Genomic DNA, 21565 nt, shown 5'->3' on the forward strand with positions numbered 1-21565 from the left:
CTGGGTGTGTCTCTAAGGAGTTATTTTTTAATACCTGGCAAGTCTAAGTGGTGAATGTTAAATCTAGGTGGTGGTGTCCATTATTTTCTGTACTTTTTTGCTGCATTGAAATATTTCACTTAAAAAAATCTGCTTTTTGACTGTTGAAAGTGCCCTCAGTTGTAAGATATATTCCAACCAAGTACACACTATTCTCTGCTGCTCCTTTTACAGAACTAAGTAGAAACTCTATCCCCAGAAGCGTGGTTATCATTACTAAAACCAATGTTCAAGAGCACATGTAGAACAGCAAGCCTTATTAATGACCCACCCATAGACCTGCAAAACCATTTTAAAAATTAGCCTTGTGCACATCAGTCCTACTCATGCCTTTTCACTCTCTTATTTTGCTTCTTTCCCCATACCTTTGGAGAAGAAAATAAAGTTTAAACACCAAGGATATAAATATTCAAATTTCCAAAAAAAGTTTAACCTACATTAAACAATGTAGTAATTGTACAACATAGGTTGATTAGATTGAGTAAAAATTTGTAGTACTCACTGCAAATGCATCCCCATTGGAAAACAGTAGGAGTACAGGATGCTGTCCTTGCCTAAGAACAAAAAGAGAATGACGATAGAGTGGAAATTAGAAGAAAGTTCAGACATTTTCAAATTAAAATGTCATCCAATTTTTATTTAATCTTATTCATAATTCCATCACCAACCAAACCAGAATTATAAAAAAATGCTAGAACTTCTTTAAGAAGAAGAAATATGAATAATAAAATGGCAATTACTAAAATACTACATACTTATCAATAATTACTTTATTTTCTTAAATATATATTTTTTATTTCAGATAGGAAGAGAGAGATAGAAACATCAATGACTAGAGAGAATCATTGATCAGCTTGCCTCTTGCACATCCCTACTGTGGATCGAGCCCACAACCGAGCATGTGCCCTGACCGGGAATTGAACTGTGACCTCTTGGTTCATAGGTCGATGCTCAACCACTGAGCAATATCAGCCAGGCTCAATAATTACTTTAAAAGCAAATGGATTAAAAACTCCCATCAAAAGACATAGGGTGGCTAAATGGATAAAAAAAAAAAAAACAAGAGCCATACATATGCTATCTACAGGAGACCCACTTCAGATCAAAAGATACAAATAGTCAGAAAGTAAAGGTAGATAAAAAAATATTTTACACAAATGGAGATGAAAGAGAAAGCTGGGGTAGCAATATTTACATCAGACAAAATAGACTTTAAAACAAAGGCTATAACAAGAGACAAAGAAGGACACAGCAGTTCCACTCCTGGGTATTTATCTGAAGAAACCCAGAACTTTAATTCAAGAAGACATATGCATTCTTATGTTTACTGCATCAGTGTTAACAATGGCTAAGATATGAAAGCAACGTAAGTGTCCATTGCTAGATTAATGGATAAAGTAGAGGTGCTACATATATACAGTGGAATATTACTGAGCCATAAAAATAATGAAATATTGCCACCTGCTACAATATGGATGGGCCATGCTAAGTGAAATAGGTCAGACAGAGAAACACAAATACTATATGAATTCATTTATATGTGCAATCTACAAAACAAAATAAGCAAACAAAACAGAAACAAACTCATAGATCCAGAGAATATTCTGATGGTTACCAGATGGGAGGAGAAATGGGTAAAAAAGGGAAGAGATTAAGATGTGCAAATTGGGAATTACAAAAATAGTCACAGGTATGTAAAGTATAGCATCCTATATAATAAAAAAGGAATATGCTAATTGGTCTTAACGGTGTCCAAGTCATGACCAGTCCAAAGGTGTGCACACACAGGAGCTAGGGGGCGGGGATAGGGGCAGGGACTTGTGCCACCAGGACATGAGGCTGCTGCCGGGGGTGGCCCCCAAGTGGAAGTATGTGCAGGCCCATGGCGCCGCCTGGCCCGGAGGGGGGCATCAGGATGGGCCACAGCGGCTCCCCCAGTGGAAGCACACACTGGCCCGCAGGGCCGCCCGGCCCAGAGGGGGGCATCAGGATGGGCCTTGGTGGCCCCCCCCCAGCACCGCCCAGTCTGGAAGGGGGCGTCAGAACAGACCTCAGAGTCCTCCCTCCCCCCAGCAGAAGTACATGCAGGCCCACGGTGCCACTCGGCCCAGAGGGCGGCATCAGGATGGGCTGCGGAGGCCCCCCCCCCAGCGCCACCTGGCCTGGTGGGGGGAGTCAGGATAGGTCACAGTGGTCCCCTCTGCAGAAGCGTGTACCTGCAGGGCCACCCTGCCTGGAGGGGGGGTGAAAGGAAAGGGGCGGGGCCTCAGTGGAGAGCTCTCAGCACTCTTGCACTGGGGTCTGAAGGCACGGAGAGGAAGGGAGAGCACATAGGCAGTTAAGGGGTTTAGGCCAGGAGGGAAGTGCAGATAGGCAGTTAGGGAGAGCAGATAGGCAGTTAGGGGGATCAGACAAGGAGGGGAGAGCAATTAGGGCCATCAGGCCAGCAGGGGAGCAGTTAGGGGCATCAGGCAGGCAGGCAGGTGAGTGCTTAGGAGCCAGTGGTTCTGAATTTCGAGAGGGATTCCAGGTTGGAGAGGGTGCAGGCTGGGCTGGGGGAGCCACACCTCCACACACACACAACCCAGTGCATGAATTTCATGAACCAGGCCACTAGTAGAGAATATAGTCAATAATATTGTAATGACTATGCATGGTGTCAGATGGGTACTAGACACATCTTTGTGGTCAGTTCATAAACTATTTAAATGTCTGATCACTATGTTGTACACTTGAAACTAATATAATATTGTATGTCAACTGTAATTGAAAAAAAATAATATTTTAAAATAAATAAAATGAAAAGTAGTGGGATGTGGTTAAAAAAATTAGCACTGCCCTAAAATTTTTCATTTCTTATAGTAATATGTATTATTTATATTTTATTTTCTATGTATTACAATGTTTTGATATCTTTCAGGCTAAAAAAAAGACTGCTCCTCCCTGGGTTAGGCAACTCTTAGAGATATAAATGGATTAAATACTCCCATCAAAAGACATAGGGTGGCCTAGAACATGCCTTTAATCCGTAATCTAACAATTCAGAGCCACATCCCCTCCACCTCAACATATCAGCCTGGAGGCAATATTCCTTTACCTTAATCATCCCAGGGCCTGGTACCACCAGGCAATGAGGGACTACCCTTAGAATTTAGAGCCTGCCAAAATTATTCAAATTATCCAATTCTAAACTGTTGACTCTGCCCTGCCTTACCTTTCTCTCAGAAACTTGAGTAAAGGTAGTGGCCATGCCTCCTGTTTCAAGGAACTAGGACTATAATATACTTTGTTTCCTGTGTCTCTCTTGTGTCTCCCCTTGTGACCGCACCTGACTGACCAGCACATAAAAGAACACAGGACATACTTATGTTCCACTTGTTTTCCTGTTCTCTGCGTGCAGCTTTTCTGCTGATGGTCCAGCAGTAGCTATTCTCCCCCGCTACCTTTTAGCAATAAATACCATTGGGCTTAGCCAGCCTATGACTGCCTGGCTAGAGGTGGCATTCCCCAGCCTCCCTCACAGCCAGATGTGGCCCTGTGATTAGGTTTTGGCCAAACTCATCACATAGATGAGGAATAAAATGTGTTTTTGTTCATCTAAAAGGCAAAACTAGGAAAAACATTTAGCAATTATATAAAAATGAGTGTCATTAAATATAACAAGTTGTTTTTTCACCATGGCATTCTTTAGAAGCTATGGCATTTCCACTACTTTGTCTTCTTTTCAAACAAAGGCTAGATAATATGCTCCAGCAACAGGATGGAAGGAGAGATTTCTGAACTGAATAAAAGTTTGAAATAGATGGCCCTTAAAGTCTCTCCAGCCCTGGTACTTTATGACAGGTAGGAAAATGAAAGTTTGGAGAAGAAGAAGAAAGGGGGAGGCAAGACAAAAGAGCAGGAGAGAATGAGGCAAAGAAGAGGAAGGAGTAAAGAAAAGGCAACCTTCTCAACTAAGTAACTTATAACCAAGTAGATTATAGGGAAATAAATCTGACTCACTAGATGGAAATGTGCTTTAATTATCTACACTAATCTACACTAATAAAAGAGAAAAATGGTAATTGGCGTACGGTGCTACCCTTTTCATTGGCTAATCAGGGCTATATGCAAATTAACTGCCAACTAAGATGGCAGTTAACTGCCAACAAAGATGGCGGCTAATTTGCATATGTAGGCACAATGCAGGGAGGCAAAAGGGAAAGCAGGAAGAAGCCCCCTGCCACTGACAGTGATCGGAAACCCAGGGGGGAGCTAAGAGCTGGGGGGCAGGGCAAAGGCGGCCCTGGGGCCTCCTTTGCCCTGACCCCCGGCCATGATCGGAGAATCAGGCGCCTTTTCCGCCCTGGCCAGTGAGAGCAGGAAGTAGGGGTGGAGCCAGCGATGGGAGCTGGGCACGGTCAAAGCTGGCAGTCCCGGGAGCTAGGGGTCCCTTGCCTGGGCCTAAAGCGGAGCCCACGATCGCGGGGCCGCTGCCACTGCGGGTCCCCGCTGCCCAGGCCTGACGCCTAGGCCAGAGGCGTTAGGCCTGGGCAATCGCGGGGAGCTGGGGGTCCCCTGCCCAGGCCTAATGCCTCGGCCAGAGGTGTTAGGCATGGGCAGGGGCGGAGCCTGCAACCGTGGGGAGCTGGGGGTCCCCTGCCCAGGCCTGACACCTCTGCCGGAGGCCTCAGGCCTGGTCAAGGGGCCGATCCGGTGATTGGTGATCGGAGGGTGATGAGGGTCAACTCCTCTGGCCGAGGCATCAGGCCTGGGTTGGGGGCGGAGCCGGGGATTGGGGGGATATGATGGTCCCCTTGCCCAGGCCTGAAGCCTGGGTCAGAGGCGTCAGGCTTGGGCGGGGGGTGGAGCAAGCGATCAGAGGGAGATGGGGGTCCCCTGCCCAGGCATGATTCCTGGGCCAGAGGCCTCAGGCCTGGGCGGGGGTCAGAGCCAGTGATTGGGGGGAGATGGGGGTCCCCTGTCCAAGCCTGACACCTCTGGCGGAGGCATCAGGCCTGGGCAAGGGGCCGATCAGGCGATCGGAGGGTGATGGGGGTCTACACCTCTGGCCGAGGCATCAGGCCTGGGCAAGGGGCAGAGCCAGCAATCGGAGGGGTCTGGGGGTCCCCTGCCCATGCCTGATGCCTGGGCCAGAGGCATCAGGCATGGGCTGGGGGCAGAACCAGTGATGGGGGGAAATGAGGGTCCCCTGCCCAGGCCTGACACCTCTGTCAGAGGCGTCAGGCCTGGGCAAGGGGTCGATCCTGCGATTGGAGGGTGATGGGGGTCAATGCCTGAGGGCTCCCAGTATGTGAGAGGGGGCAGGCTGGGCTGAGGGACACTCCACACACACACACACACACACACACACACACACAGTGCACGAATTTCGTGCACCAGGCCCCTAGTCATTTTTATATAATACCAAGTTTCACATGTCACTAACCTTTAAAAAAATAACCACATCTTTTAAACAAATATGTTCAAAAATCTAAAAGGCAAGCTCCAGATTCAGCATATAGGAATAAAATTATGTCTCATAAGGAATAAAATTATGTCTCATTTGATTGGGATTGAAAATTCCTTTCATTCATCATTTATAATAGCCAGTTCAGACTGCTTGATTGATTTATGTTACAGTCCTGGAGTAATTTACTATCCTAATTTACAACATGATATCTGTTGACTTTTGCCATACTTATATTTATATCTTCTTGAGATTCTGTCACTTTACCAACCTGTTAATTAATTTTTCTTCCAATTTATTAATATGTTTAATTAAAGCAAATAAGGTAAAAGACTATGTCATGCTCATCTTTGCATTGTCTCTAGTACCTAACACAATGTCACTCTTCTAAGTGGGGCTCAAAAGTACATTGATTCAATGATTGTTTATTGAGGTCCTACTGTGTACCTGCCAATGCTCTGAGTACTGTAAAACAAAACAGTGCCGTGGCTAAGAGTGGGGGCTTCCAGGTCAATTGAATCTGTGTCTGAATCCCTGCTCTTCCATTTAGTATACCTCAGTTTCTTATACCTGTTTCCTCACATATAAAATGGGCAAAATAATAATAAATAATAATACTTCCTTCCCAGGTGAAGATTGAAAAGATCTTATGTGTAATGTGCTTATCACAGCCTGTCACATAGTAAATCCTCAATAAATGTTGTTTATAAGTCAATCACATAATATTTATAAAATAATGGCAATAATACAACCATTCATATTATCATCTATGTATTATAATTCATTAAATAAAGTTCTCTCAGCAGACTTTTGCTTTTTTTATTACTGTAACTCCAGTGCCTAATACAGTAAGCACTCAAAAGAAAAGTGTTTAATAAATGAATCAAGACATTTTTACATAAAAATAATTTCATTTTCTCTATTATAAACATGTATTTTGAAAATTACAGATGACAGGGAAGAATGCTCTAGCAAGATTAAATGAAGCAAGATTCTAACATATCAAGATAATCTAGTTCCTTCCAGCATCCTGCTTCAGAAATTATATTACATAGGCAATAACGACTTAATGCAAAATGCCCACTTCTATGTATAAATAATAAAACCTTCAAATTGGCAATAAAGGTGGCGAGTTAATTAAGCATATCCGTTAGACACTCAAAAAAAATTTTACCACATAAAAACTTGAAAAACCCAAAATGATAAATTCAGTTTTCTTATTAATCTTGGGACTACACAAGACAAATGTTTTTAACAGAAGAAACTAAAATTGCTAATAATTTCAATCTTATCTCCCAACAACATATTTTAGTAATTCCTGGTGCCTGGCAAAATAGCTTCTGAACACTGGTTTCCCATTTAGTACTCCAGAAAATTGGCCAAAAGGTAGGGTTCCAGAAGGAATAGAAGAAAGCACGAGGAACCCACAGGATTTACATTTAAGACTTAGGTAATGAGTGTCCTAGAGATGTGGGGATGTCATGGACACCAACTGCTTCTCTCCGCCAGATTTTTCTTCCCCATTTTTCTCAGAATCCTCATTGCCTTTGGAGAATTGTGATTCTTTCCAATTACTTTGTGACGCTGGTAGGGCTGCCAATTACATTATCGCGGCCTCTTTACAAACTGAACTGGAAAGAGGAAATCTGTTATATTATGTATAATCTCTGTTTCCTCTTAGGTGGCTAAGCTGGGAGTGGTGCACAGTTTTGGCTGCCTGAGTCTTCTCCTTCACTACCACCTCATGAAGGAAGCCTCTCTCTACAGGAGGAATAAAGAAGACAGACACACTGAGATGTGGAAGAGATGCAGAGATGATGGTGGAGTAGGATATGGAGGTATGAGAAAAGAGCAAGAGATAAATACCCATTGACATCACTTGAATCTTTGGATTGAGGCAAACTCAGACAGGCCAGCTAGTCCACCTCTGATCTTTAGTATCTAAGCCAATAATTCTCTCTCCATTCAAATTTCCTTGAGTTGTACTTCTTTCACTTATAATGAAAAAAAAAATAATGAATAAAGGAGAGTTTCAATTTTACTTAGTTACAAAATATCTAGAGCTACAATATAAGTTTATAAATAAAAATATTTTAAGTCATGGATATTCAATATTTTAAACTAGAAGCACTATTTTTTCTGCTTTTAATGTTTGTGCATTTTATGATTAAAACTGCAAAACATTTGAGTTTCACTCATTGAAACTATCCTTTGCTTTGAGGTGTGACTATCAACACAATTAATAAGAGAATAGAAAACAACTGATTCATTCTGAAGTTTTTACCTTAGCAACTCAAGTTAATATAATTATTAAGTTAGCGACAAAGGCAAGGGTCAAAGAGCATGGACTCTAAAACCAGAGAGCTGGGGTTCAGAGTAGGAACTGCCACTTACAAGCTGTGAGATGTTGGTCAAGTAAGACAACAGAGATATGTTCCCTTGCCTATAAAATGGATTATGGATTTGAAATGTGAAAAAAGTACTCAGAATAGTATCTGACACCATGTAAGCATGATGGCATTAGTGTTCATCACTATCATTGCTGCTGCTACATAACACAACCGACGTTGCCATAAGCAGATCCTAGTTTCCCTAGCGTGACTTGGCAACAACAATAGAATGCTTTCAAATACCTCATTGGTTGGATTATTTCATCATCTCACACTTCACTTCAATGAAAGAAATGAAGATCAGATTTGCCTGATAGCTGCATGAAACTTCAGGTGTGCATGCCAAATCGATGAAGCATTTTAGCAATGTTACTGGTGCTAACACCAAGAATAGCATGGTGGTTTCCTCTGCCACTTACCCCTTCTTCTCAGGGAGAGGGATGGGATGGAAAGCAAATTATCTGACTGGAAATTTGGGAATTGAAGCTGAAAGAATCTAATGCTGATTGTTTTTTCTTATTTTCTCCCACGATATGATAACATGCTCCCCCCAAAAAAAGGTGTGTTGTGATTGTAGAGATCTCGTGCTCAGATATACAGAGGACCAGACATGCACTGTAACTATAAGGAGCACTCTGAATATAAGCACTTAAATTCAAAATTGTAAATACAGCCCATCCGGTGTAGCTTAGTGGTTGAGGTCACAGTTAGATTCCTGGTCAGAGCACATGCCCACTCAGTTCCCAGTGTGGAGTGTGCATGAGGCAGCTGATCAATGATTCTCTCTCAACATTGATGTTTCTCTCTCTCTCTCTCCCTCTCCCTTCCTCTCTGAAATCAATAAAAAAATACTTAAAAAAAATAAAACAATTACCCATATCTGTTACTTGGATTAACATTTTCACATAGATTGCCAATTAATACTGTTCCATAAATAATTATCTGAAGTGCCTATCAGATATAGACTGTTAACTCCCCAAACTTTCAATTCCAGGTCCCATAATTTTTTACCTGAGCTTTCTATGTCATTGACTTTTGAGATTCTCAGCATGAGTAGCATGAGGTATTTAGAAGCAGTGAGAGGATAAATTGATATTGTAAGAGAAAATTGCCATATATCATAACATGTACTACTCTTTATTTCTCTCAGTGTTGGCATTCAAAATAGAAAGTTTCTCACCTTCATACACCTTCATACTCAGAGCCTATGAAAAGTCTGTTCTGCCTCCCCTGGTGGTGCTGGGGGACCATCAAAGGAAGGAGCATTCACTTCCATCTGTAAGTCCTTGAACCCCAGGTCTAACTTTGACAGTCACAGGCCCAGGCAGCACTGGCAAACTGTTCTGTGTTGTGGGAATTCCAGACTCCAACTATCAAAATGAGACAGAAGAGAAAATATCATGATATAAGTAAAGCAATGTGTTTCTTGCTCCCTGGTCTTGATCAAATTAAAATGAAATAACATTTTTTACTGATATCCTCAAGGCAATCAATGCCTCACTACGTTTTAGGGAATTCTATTGATTGCAGCAAAACGCTTTTGTGTAATATTCACCCATAGCAAAATTTCTACAAAAAAAATTCAAAAAATTTGTTTTTGTGACTTAATACACAGGTACATTTATTTGTGTAGTATTTACCATGTTTAATGGTGGGAATTTTCTTTCATTCATTCCACAAAGAATTTTTGAGGACAAAATATGTGTGCAGCTCCTCACTAGGTCCTGCAGAGAAAATTGAAAGAAATAGATGTAATTCCTGCCCTAAAAGAACATTTAATCTTTATAAGCAGAAGGAAAGGCAAAATGCACATTTACAAATTAATGAGCAATTCAATGAAGCAAAGGCTTAGAACCTGATTGGATAACACAAAAAACTAATAGTAACATGAAGAAAAATATGGGTCGGATAATCAGAAAATATCTCCAGGTACTTGAGCTACATAAGAAAGGAGAACACATATGTTAAATATAAGTGTTTTTGGATAGTTTATTTTAGATGTTCATTTTGCCAACTTTAATTTCAAGCTTTAGAACTGAAAATAACAACATCAATCTGTCAGCATTTATTGTTCACAATCCATGTTAGCTGCTGACTTGTATGTAGTCCCCCTAAGTCCCCAAAATGTATTATAATGTTTTCTTACCTAGGTATATATTAAATGCTTATTAAGTGTTAACCCCTTACTATTTAGGGTAACAAGGGTCAAAAGAGAAAAACAAACAAAAAAATAAAAGTAGGGGGGTTGATTTGCAGGTTTGTATCAGTTATCTATTCGCCACAATAATGCTGTGCAATAAACCACACTAGAATGTAGTGAATATATTAAAATAATTTATTATCTCATGAAAAAATATATATGTCATCAAGAAGGCACACGTACATAAGAATTTTGTTATTATTTTTAAAATTATTGCCCTGGCCAGTGTGGCTCAGTTGGATGGGCATCATCATGTGCGCCAAAAGGTTGCTGGTTCAATTCCCAGTGAGGGCACATGCCCAGGTTTCAGACTCGGTTTCACTTTCACATCGATGTTTCTCTCTCTCTCTCTCTCTCTCTCTCTCTCTCTCTCTCTCTCTTCTTCTCTCTCTCCAAAAATCAATAACAAATTTGTAAAAATTAAGAAAAAAAAATCACATGCACCACCATCCACCTTTTCTGTTCTGGATGCTAGAACTATAAAAACAAGACATTCCCCTTGCCTTCAGGTGACTCACAACCTAGTGGAAAAGACACCCGTACACAACACAGGAGGAAGCTGTGCCAAGTGCTCCTGCAGGAGCACTGAGCAGGGAACCTGTGGTTCTGAGGGTGGGAGCTGGAGGAGTGGACAGCATGCAAAGACTTCACAGAACTTACAGTTGTCAGACATATAGGAACAGAACAGGAATGGAAGGGAGTGTATTATAATGGAAGAAAAGGCATGAACAAAAGCATGGAGCCATGTGTGAGCTGAAGGGAGAGGGGAGAGCAGACATAAACTGACACCAGTGTTCATGGTGGGAGGTGCAGGGTGGGGAGAGAGGTCCTGGTTGTAGAAAAGGTAAAGACCCTGCAGGCTAACACTAGTGTGTGTACTAAAGCCAAGTGCAACCACTGGAGGGTATTAAGCAGAGAACTTATTGATGAGGTTTACCACTCTGGAGAATGTACAGAAAAACAAATATACTCCAAGAAATGTGAAGTCTTATTCAAGATTTACTTTTCTATCCCAATTTCCCGGAACTACACTAGGGTGCTTTTATTTGCAAAGTTATAGCCTTAATTTCAAATGACTCTTGTGAAATGTCTGTAGGAGAAAAGGATCTTCAAGGAAAAAAAATTTAGAGCCAAGAATAAATTACTGTAGGCTCTTAATGCTATAGGTTTAAACTGCCACTTAGACAACTATCTACACTAATAAAAGAGAAACATGGTAATTGGCGTACGACCGCTACCCTTCCCATTGGCTAATCAGGGTAATATGCAAATTAACTGTCAGCCAAGATGGCGGCCAGCAGCCAGGCAGCTTGAAACTAACATGAGGCTTGCTTGCTTCAGTGACAGAGGACTCCAACGTTCCCCGCCTGCGGCTGCCGGCCTCTGAGCCTGCAGTTTCAAACATTGTAACAAATATAGATGCTAAACAAAACTCCAGAAACCAGCTTTCAGCGAGCTGGGATCTCAGAGCTGGAGTTGATACAGATTTTTGAGAACCGAAACAAACCAGATACCTGCTTTCAGGCCTAAGAGCTGGAGCCTCAGAGCTAAAGCTGGCCCAGAATAAAAAAAGAAAAAAAGGAGCAGTTGGGAGCTTTAGTCACCCGCCAGCCTGAAAACAGCCCTCAGCCCCTCACTCAGACTGGCCAGGCACCCCAGTGGGGACTCCCACCCTGAAGGGTGGGTGACCAGCTGCAAACAGCCATCATCACCTCATCCAGGCTGGCCAGGCACCAGAGTGGGGACCCCCACCCTGATCCAGGACGCCCTTCAGGGCAAACCAGCCGGCCCCACCCATGCACCAGGCCTCTATTCTATATAGTAAAAGGGTAATATGCCTCCCAGCACCGGGATGAGCGGAGCTGAGAGTCCTCCCGGCACCGGGATCAGTGTGATAGGGGGCAGTGCCCAAACCCCCTGATTGCCCTGCGGCTCTGTGTGTGACAGGGGGCAGGGCTACAACCTCCCTATCGGCCCTGCTCTGTTCGTGACAGGTGAAGGCGCCCCAACCCCCTGATCGGCCCTGCTCTGTGGGTGATAGAGGGTGGTGCCCCAACACCCTCTGCCCCCCATGGGCCCTGCTCTGTGTGTGATGGGGTAGAGCCATAACCTCCCCATCAGCCCTGCCCTGAGTGTGACAGTGGCGGCGCCCCAACCCCCTGATCCGCCCTGCTCTGTGTGTGACGGGGGGTGGTGCCACAATCTCCCCATCGACTCTGCCTTGAGTGTGACAGGGGGCGGTGCCCCAACCCCCCAATCGGCCCTACCCTGAGCATGACTAGACATCGCAACCTCCCAATCCGCCCTGCTCTGTGCATGACAGGGGGCGGTGCCCCAACTCCCCAATCGGCCCTGCTCTGAGCCCAACCAGGGGCTGCACCTAGGGATTGGGCCTGCCCTCTGCCACCTGGGAGCAGGCCTAAGCCAGCAGGTCGTTATCTCCCAAGGGGTCCCAGACTGGGAGAGGGCACAGGCCAGGCTGAGGGACCCCTCCTCCCCCCTGAGTGCACAAATTTTTGTGCACCGGGCCTCTAGTCTACACTAATAAAAGAGAAACATGCAAATTGGTGTCACTTTGCTATGCTCACCAGCCAATCGGATGAGTATGCATATTAACCCAACAAAGATGGTGGTTAATTTGTATACATAGGCACCCAGCGGCCTGGGTCCCGGGAACATCATCGGCACCCAGGTCACTCTGAGGTAGGACCCGTGTGAGCCCTGAGCAGTGTAGGAAGGGCCTGAGCCAGGGGGCTCCTGGGCAGGGGCGGAGCCGGCCATCAGAGCTGCTGGGGGGCCCCTGCCCAAGCCTAAAGCCTCGGCCAGAGGCGTTAGGTGTGGGCAGGGGGGAAGAGCCAGGGATCGGAGGGGTCTGGGGGTCCCCTGCCCAGGCCTGATCCCTGGGCCAGAGGCGCCAGGCCTGGGCGGGGGGCAAAGCCATCGATCGGAGGGTGATGGGGGTCGATGCCTCTGGCTGAGGCATCAGGCCTGGGCGGGGGGTCGAGCCAGTGATCGGTGTGAACTACAGAGGAAACACCTTTTCTGACCGCTCATTGGCTAAGCTCCCTATATGCCACTGGTAATATTCTTAGTAACTTGGGTAATAAGAATCCAAAAAGGTGATCTAGGGTTTTTCCCCCTCACTCCTGGTGAAAAAAACAAGGGTCCACTGCTGGAGGGCTAAGAAATGTCATATCCTGCCCTAGCTGGTTTGGCTCAGTGGATAATGCCTCGGCCTGCCCACCGCAGGGTCTGGGTTCAATTCTGACCAAGGGCATGTACCTAGGTTGCAGGCTCCTCCCTGGCCGGGGCCCAGGTCAGGGCTCATGCAGGAGGCAACCAATCAAAGTGTTCCTCTCCCTTTGATGTTTCTCTCTGTCTTCCCTTTCTCTTCCACATTTTCTAAAAATCAATGTAAACATATCCTCAGGTGAGGATTAAATAAATAAATAAATAAATAAATAAATAAATAAATGTCATATCCTATGAAAGACACATCTTGAAAATGCCTAAAGAAAGTTGTCATTTTTTCATGGTGAAGGGACTGGAGTCCGTGTTGATGAAAAAACCTTGGTGGCTGCGGTGACTGGCAGTGGCGGGGTGATGGGGCTGGTGCCTTCCCCTGATCAGCCCAGTCGCCTCCCACAAAGGGAGGCCAGACTGCGGCTTAGGCCCGCTCCCCAAGGGGAGCAGGGAGCGGGCCTAAGCCATCAGTAGGACATCCCCTGAGGGCTCTCAATATGTGAGAGAGGGCAGGCTGGGCTGAGGGACACCCACCCCCAGTACACGAATTTCGTGCACTGGGCCCCTAGTTCCATCATAAAAGCAAAAGAAATTTATCTGCACAAAAGTTTAAAACTCCACATATGCAGTAGTATGATTGTTCTTTTGCCACTAAATAGTCTCAAGGTATGTTTAGCTCTGATTGACTTTTGCTTAGAAAAAGATTTGGAATAATTTTTTCAATGTATAAAGTAGAGGGTTTTTACCCTTTCTTTATAAATAGATTATAATCTTTCTAATATCCCCAAATGGTCAAAGGAATTCTTTGCCAACCTGTAAATGTCAGTCAAAATATCACCTTTAGTTAAAATTCAGAATGTCAAAATAATCTTAATTTTATGGGAAATATTTCTTGTTTTGTTATATAGTTTAGAAATAGCAAATGCAAACCTGAAAATTTATGGAACAAAATTGCACTAACATTTGTGGACAAGAAGCACATATTTTTTATACTAGTATTCAAATGTTCTCTGGTATGAAACTTCTTAAGCTAGCTAGCTATACTATGAAACCTACTTTGTATATAAGGAAAAACTTAAATGGAAAAACTAAACTAAAAACCCATTAACACTAAACACAACAGTTTTAGGCATCATTGTGCTCAACTCTGAGGTAAAAATGATGTCGACTCCTTTCTGAAACAACTTGATGTTTATCAAACTCTCAGCTACTTAAAGTCTGCTTTCTGTTAAGCTTGGGAAATGCTTATTTAATGCTAGCACTAAATAGAACAGAATTTGGCCTGATGAGTTTTATTTTGTTCATTTTCATCATGTTTCCACAAAGAAACATTATATCACCTGTAGTAACAGAGAGATGTTATTTGGCCGAAAGTGTTATGACTCCTGAGACGCAAAACTAAAATTTTCTAAACAGGAAGAAATAAACTTCTAAAAGCCAATAAAAGCACAGACAACACTCTTGACAGACATGTTTTGTTTAGCTTTTATAAACTTTTCTTGATAGACTTCTTTTGTAAAAGTCTCTATAGGAAAATTACCAATGATTTTTTCAAGTGACAATAATAGGAAACCAAGTGGCATTGAAGTTAGGGCTAAGTTGTTCAAATTAGAGAATTTTATTTCTTGAGTTTTCTACCTGCATTTATAAGGATAAAGAGTTACAATTATGTAATTTTATCAAGTCAATAGAATCAATGTAATACAGAGTCTGGGTAACTAACTAGAAACTTCATGCTATATCATTTCTTCAATTACAGAACTTAGCATTTTTGCCCAGCTCTTTTCAAATAAGTACCTCTATTCCTTACTTTGCCTATGAGGACACAGCCCTAAAAGAAAGCCGATAATTTATGTAGGCTTCTAGGACTTTTTTTTATCCTTCTGACAAACACATTTGAAGTTACATTTTTTTCATATATAATACTACTACTGAGTCATGCACAATATTTTTAAAAGATTTTAATTACAGATGGGCAGAAAAGTTATAAAATCCAACTGATGTCATTCTCCTTGTAGGGGGATTACCTTCTGTTTTATAAAGTATATGAAGAGGAGTCAGAAAGATAAAATCATTAGTTTTATCTAATGAGATGTAAACATGACTAACATTTTATACACACACACACACACACACACACACACACACACACACACACACCAGGGGCCCAGTGCACGAATTCGTGCACCTTGAAAGGAACTGTAGGCCGCAAGGCTGTGGTAGGCACAGGGGCGGGTCTTGGCCCATCCTCCGCACCCCCGCCTGGCCCCTCCCATTGCAGGCCCCAGTTCCCCCTCAGAAGCAGGGGGCGATGGAGAACCCCTGAGCGATCAGGACCAGCGCCAGCTGCAGGTGCAAGCAGGGCTGGCACTGGAAGTAGGTGCGAGTGGGGCCAGTGCTGGCAGCAGGTGCAATAACCAGGCAGGACCGCAGTGTGTGGGAGCAAAGAATTTTCAGTAACCACCAGAGGCTCGCCCCAGTGGCAGCCACCAGAGCCCTGCCTTGGTCTGGCACCCCCACTCACCTGCTCCACCATCCCGCCACAGTCCATGCCTGCCATGTTCCACGCACGCCCCCTGGTGGTCAGCGCACATCATAGCGACTGGTTGGTTGGTTGTTTGGTTGTTCCGGTTTGTTCCACCATTCGGTCTATTTGCATATTAGCCTTTTATTATATAGGATTAAAATCACTGGAGTTACTATTTTGAATTAAGGGAAAGCAGCATATACTAGTATGTAGCTATTAATACTGTTTCTTTGTAGAATAAAAATGTGGGATGTTTATAATCAGAATGTATTCATTTGAAGTTATATAAAAGTATATATACATATATATTCTATATGATCTAGTAATCCTTTGTACTATTATATCACATTTAAGTAGGATTTTATGCATAGCATTTTACCCCCATTAAGATAGAAAATAATACTTAATTTTATTATAATTATAGCTCCTTTGTAAGCAAGGCACAGAACAAAAATAGGAAAATAAGGCTTAACATCATATACAATCTCCTATATACATTTCAGCAATTAAAATAATGATTGATGACCTAGATACAAATAATATCTGAGTTTAAAAAGAAAACTACAAGATCCTCATTGAACTGTACAAAATTATAATGCTATAAAGCTTGTCCCACTATAGAACAAGGTGATCTCTGAAATTACAAGGCAGTGAATTCAGAACCATAAAAAGGAAATATTACCTCATAACCTTTCGTTAACCTGTAGCTACAGTTCCATACGAGGTCATAAAATCAAATTCTGTGGTAGGATTTAAAAGATGGATAATTTTATAGCACTCATAATATCAGTGTTCAAGCTCATTGCCTTCAGCAGCTGGAATAGAATTATCTGATCATTCATATCAGTAGACTACTAGGTCTGAAGGTAGGTGGTACGTGTTTTCTCAAAGGTTAAGTATTGGTTCTTTGGAGTCAAATGACACCGTTTACCATGTTAGTCTCCTTTCTAACATGAATCAGAGTGATGAAGGAGCATAGAAGCCATAGCAGCTGCCTTAAGAATTAGAATTTATCATTCTCTTCTGAAGTCTTCTCATCCATTTATAGGCCCACATGCACAGTCAGCCTACACTGGCATCTGATGGATGCTGGAATTCCCATTTCCAGGTTATTTTATCTTGAGTGATATTCTGTTTCCAAGCTGAAGCTTCCATTTTCCAGAATGGCCACATGGTACTTTAACTTGTGAAAATACTTCCCATTTCTATCATCTCTTTTAAAAATTCAAATTACATGTCTATTGCCGTCTATATGTCCTCTTTGGAGAAATGTTTATTTAGGTCCTCTGTCCATTTTTAATTGTTTGTTTGGTGTTTTTTGCTGTTAAATTGTATGAGTTCTTTATGAATTTTGGATATTAACCCATTATCGGATGTATCATTGGTGAACATTTTTTTCCAGATGGCCAACAGACATATGAAACAATGCTCAATGCCACTAGTCAACAGAGAAAGGCAAATTTAAACCACAAGGAAATATTGCCTCATACCTATCAGAATGGCTATCAGTAAATCAAGAACAACAAAAAAATGAATGTGGAAATATGGAGCCTTCGTGCATTATTGGTTGGACTGCAACTGGTGCAGCCACTATGGAAAAGAGTATGAAGGTTCATTAAAATTAGAAATAGAACTACCTTGTGATCCAGCAATTCCATTTTTGGATATTTATCTGAAGAAATCTAAAACACAAATTCGAAAAGATATATGCACCGCTATGTTCACTGAAGCATCATTTACAATAACCAAGATATGAAAGTAACCTAAGTGCCCATCAATGGACAATTGGATAAAGAAGATGTGGTATGCATATACAATGGAATATTACTCAGCCATAAAAAAAGAATGAAATCTTACCATTTGTGACAACATGGGTGGACCTAGATGGTATTAATGCTAAGTGAAATAAATCAGACAGAGCAAGACAAATACTATGTGATATCAGTTATATGTGGAATCTAAAGAACAAAAATAAATGAACAAATGAAACAAACAGGCTCATAGAAACAGAGAACAAACTGATGGTTATAGATAAGAGGGGAATTGGGGGACTGGGTGAAAAAGATGAAGAGATTTAGTAGTACAAATTGGTAGTTACAAAATAGTCACAGGGATATAAAGTACAGCATAGGGAACACAGTCAATAATACTGTAATAATTATGCGTGGTGCCACGTGGGTACTAGACTTAATCGGGAGGGTCACTTCCTAAATTGTATAAATACATAACCACTATGCTATACACCTAAAACTAATACTGAATGTCAACTGTAAATTTAAAAATAAAAGTTAAGAGAAAAGCAAAAAGAAAAGATGAATAACATGAAAAAATACAAATTACAATGTACTATCTATGCAAATTTTTAACTGCTTTTGGAACTGTACTGTCCTTTCATATTTAAACATTTCTTAACATTGCTTTTCCTGCCTCTGTGCCTTTGCTCAGTCTGCCTCTGTCACTACAACATCATTCTCTGTCCCTCCCAATTCAAGAATTCATTTTAATTCCAGTTTCTACATGAAGAGATCTTTGATTCCTCAGATGAAAAGTCATACCCCAAACACATTCTCCCCATCTACCCTGTTTGTCCAAAACATTACATCTGTATTTCTGACACCCATTTCTATCTTATCCTAGATGTATGCATAAAGGCATATGGTTTACCTCTTGTTTAGCTCTGTTGCAGAATGTAAAGTTCTCATAAATGGTTGCTGTCTCTGAGTCATCCTTTGTATGTTTCTCAGCACCTAGTCTTTGATGTGCCAGTTGCTCAGGAAGCATGGAGGAATAATCAAATTAATGAGGTGATGTTTATGCAGGTGTATGGTTCTTTGGACAATAACTCACTGGAAGAGTTACTCTGCAGCATGCCTGTTACCAATACCTTTATGTAATTCTTACTTCACTTTTTCCAGCTGGCAGGTGATTTCTTTCTTGGTTACTTTTGAAAATCCCAGTACTTTGAAATAATAATAATAATAAATTAATCTCTACCAAAAAATACCAAGAAAAATACAGTATTTAGATCTAGGATTCATATGAAAAGAAGTGCTTCAGTAAAAATACAAAAATAAAAGAATGTTGAGACTGTCATTATGTTAAACACAGCCTTGTGGTTGTTTCTGGGTAGAGTTGAGTGAAGCACCAAAAATATCATTTTGTTAACCTGCTTCTTCCATCTAGTGGCAAAAAGCAGTAAGATACAATGTCCTAGAAAAACACCAGGGTCAAATGGTTCTAAATGCCATTTTAGGAATTACTGATGGTAAGAGTCCAACATCCAAGGTTTACATTATTTTTTAAAAAAATAAGTATTTTAGCAAATTGACAGCATTCAGCTGGGATAACTATCAAAGTTATTTAAATTCATATATGTATTAGCACATTTTTAACAAAGACTTCTGCTACATATATAAAGGTATATATCACTCCACATTAAAACAGGGTGAAACTGTTTGTGTATACATAATTATGTTTCTGAACCAAATTGTTAGATAACTATTTAGAATTTCATTATTTCCTCAACTATAGGTCCAGGACTATTGTGCTGTTATAGGTTTCAAAAGATAAAATTAAGAGCCACTGAAATTGGCCTATCACACTGGAATTACCAGTTAAAATAATTTTTCAAAAATAGGAAGTGAAATACTTTATAACCTGAAGCATGGAGTCAATTGAAAGGGGGGAAAGAGGCAACATTTAAAGGAGGTACAATAATCTGCTCGACATTATTAGAGCTGCTTCAAAGGCATCAATGAAAAATAACATGCAACACATGGCATAGTTGTGCATTCTCCACACTCTCCAAGGCCAAAGCTTATCCCTAATATGTGAGGTTGGACTAGCCTAAAAATGTATGTTCTGCTACAAATGGAGAGAAGGTGGTGAAATGGGGCAATGACATAGAGGAGAGGTTGAAACAAAGGAGACGGGCTCACTGGAAAACTCCATCTGGAAAACCGGCAAGGCAGAAGTGATTGTCATTTATCCAGGATTCTCATGGCTAGTCTCCCTGGATCTAGCCAGGAAAGGATGGGGAGACTGCTGAAGCCATTGCCATTGTTTAGATATCAGCCACAAGACCTGAAGCCTTATCCTCAGTAATCAAATTGATACAAACAGTTGTTACCATATGGCGCCAGCTGGAGCCAAAATGGTGATGGTATCTGGCCATCAGGGCTACTGGCTCCTGTGGTTGGAACCTAGCCTGGCACTACTCATTTCACTGACTTCACAATCATGCGTGCCCACATTATAGGCAATTGAAATGCGTAGGTCTCTTGTATCATGGTATAATGTGGTTTTGCTAAAACTGGAGACCTTAGCATTTAACATTTTCTTTTGCAATAGACAAGCTCAGTTCCTGAGAAGCAAACTGCAGGCAAGCTATATATGTAGTCACCAGCATTAATATTTTATTCATTATTTGTATGAGCTTCTTGCACCTTGGGCAAATCATGTAACTTCTTTGGGCCTCAGTTCCCTGATCTGTATGACAGAGGTAATGATGATGCCCATCTAATAAGGTTTTTATCAGGAACTAAATGAGAAAATACTCATAAAGTGCTGACAAATAGTAACTATTTAATAGAGATGAAACATTACTGTGTATAGGGTACCTAATATATACCAAGAATTTTGTAGCATATTATCCTGCATATAGTATGGCATCTAACATTTATTTACATGTGTTTGTAAAATAAAGTTAAGAGCACTCCCTTTGGTGCAAATATTTTTTTTTATCATAGTTTACCTTTGGAAATAGGCATGGTGATTTTTTTAAAACGATTTTCAAATATTTTGTAAACAATGCCTTCAAGTCTTTGGGTAGCCAATAAGCAATTACAGTTACAATTAGCTCAATATTTGTGTTATGCTTTTTGGTGGTTCTTAGAAAACCTTAGCTGAAATGCTAAAGATTGATGGGAAAAAAAATCAAAACATAAATTTTAAAAAATATGTATATGATTATCAAAGATAAAATGTTAAAGAACAAAAGGGAAGATAAAATGATCATTAAAAACTTCTAATCCCTAAAGAATAGAAGTTGTCATCAATTTCTAGATAAGTATTGTAGCCTATGTTTTGTATGAGCCAGGAGCTCAAAGAATCGGGGGGAGGAGGGAAGTCATTCCAAAGCACCAATCAATTTTCCTGTCCCCATGTGAATCTGGGTTGGAGTGAGTCTATAAAATGGTTAAGTTTTTTATATATAAACATATTTAGAGAACAGGGGTATATCTGAGGAAATTAGGGGAATGTGTATTCTAGAGATATGGGCAAGAGCAAGATTTTGCAGCAGGAATATAAACCAAGGATATCCTGGCAAAAATACATAAGTCTTTGTGACGAAAATAATTAAACAGCAGGCTAGCAACCTATTTTCTTCTTTTATGTGGAGATGCCCTAGCAAAAAAAGTGAACCAGTCAAATCCCCTTGTAAACCAAGTCATGACAAATCCTGCAAACTAAGGATGTTTGTTAACAGAAGATTCCTTATCTATGAAAAGCTTTGAACAGGATGTTTTTGTTGGTTTAAGATTGCTTATGATAAAAAACAAAACAAAACTAGATTTGGATGGATGGGATATGGGTCCTTAGAAAATGCCACATAAGCAACGTAATTATCTGAATATAAAATGGAGCTGTTTACTGACTAAAATATAGCCCCTTTGGGGTAAGTCCATGTAGCTAAAAACATAAATGAGAACCTTTGG

This window comes from Myotis daubentonii, chromosome 5 (genome assembly GCF_963259705.1).
Source record: "Myotis daubentonii chromosome 5, mMyoDau2.1, whole genome shotgun sequence".
Taxonomy (NCBI): Eukaryota; Metazoa; Chordata; class Mammalia; order Chiroptera; family Vespertilionidae; genus Myotis; species Myotis daubentonii.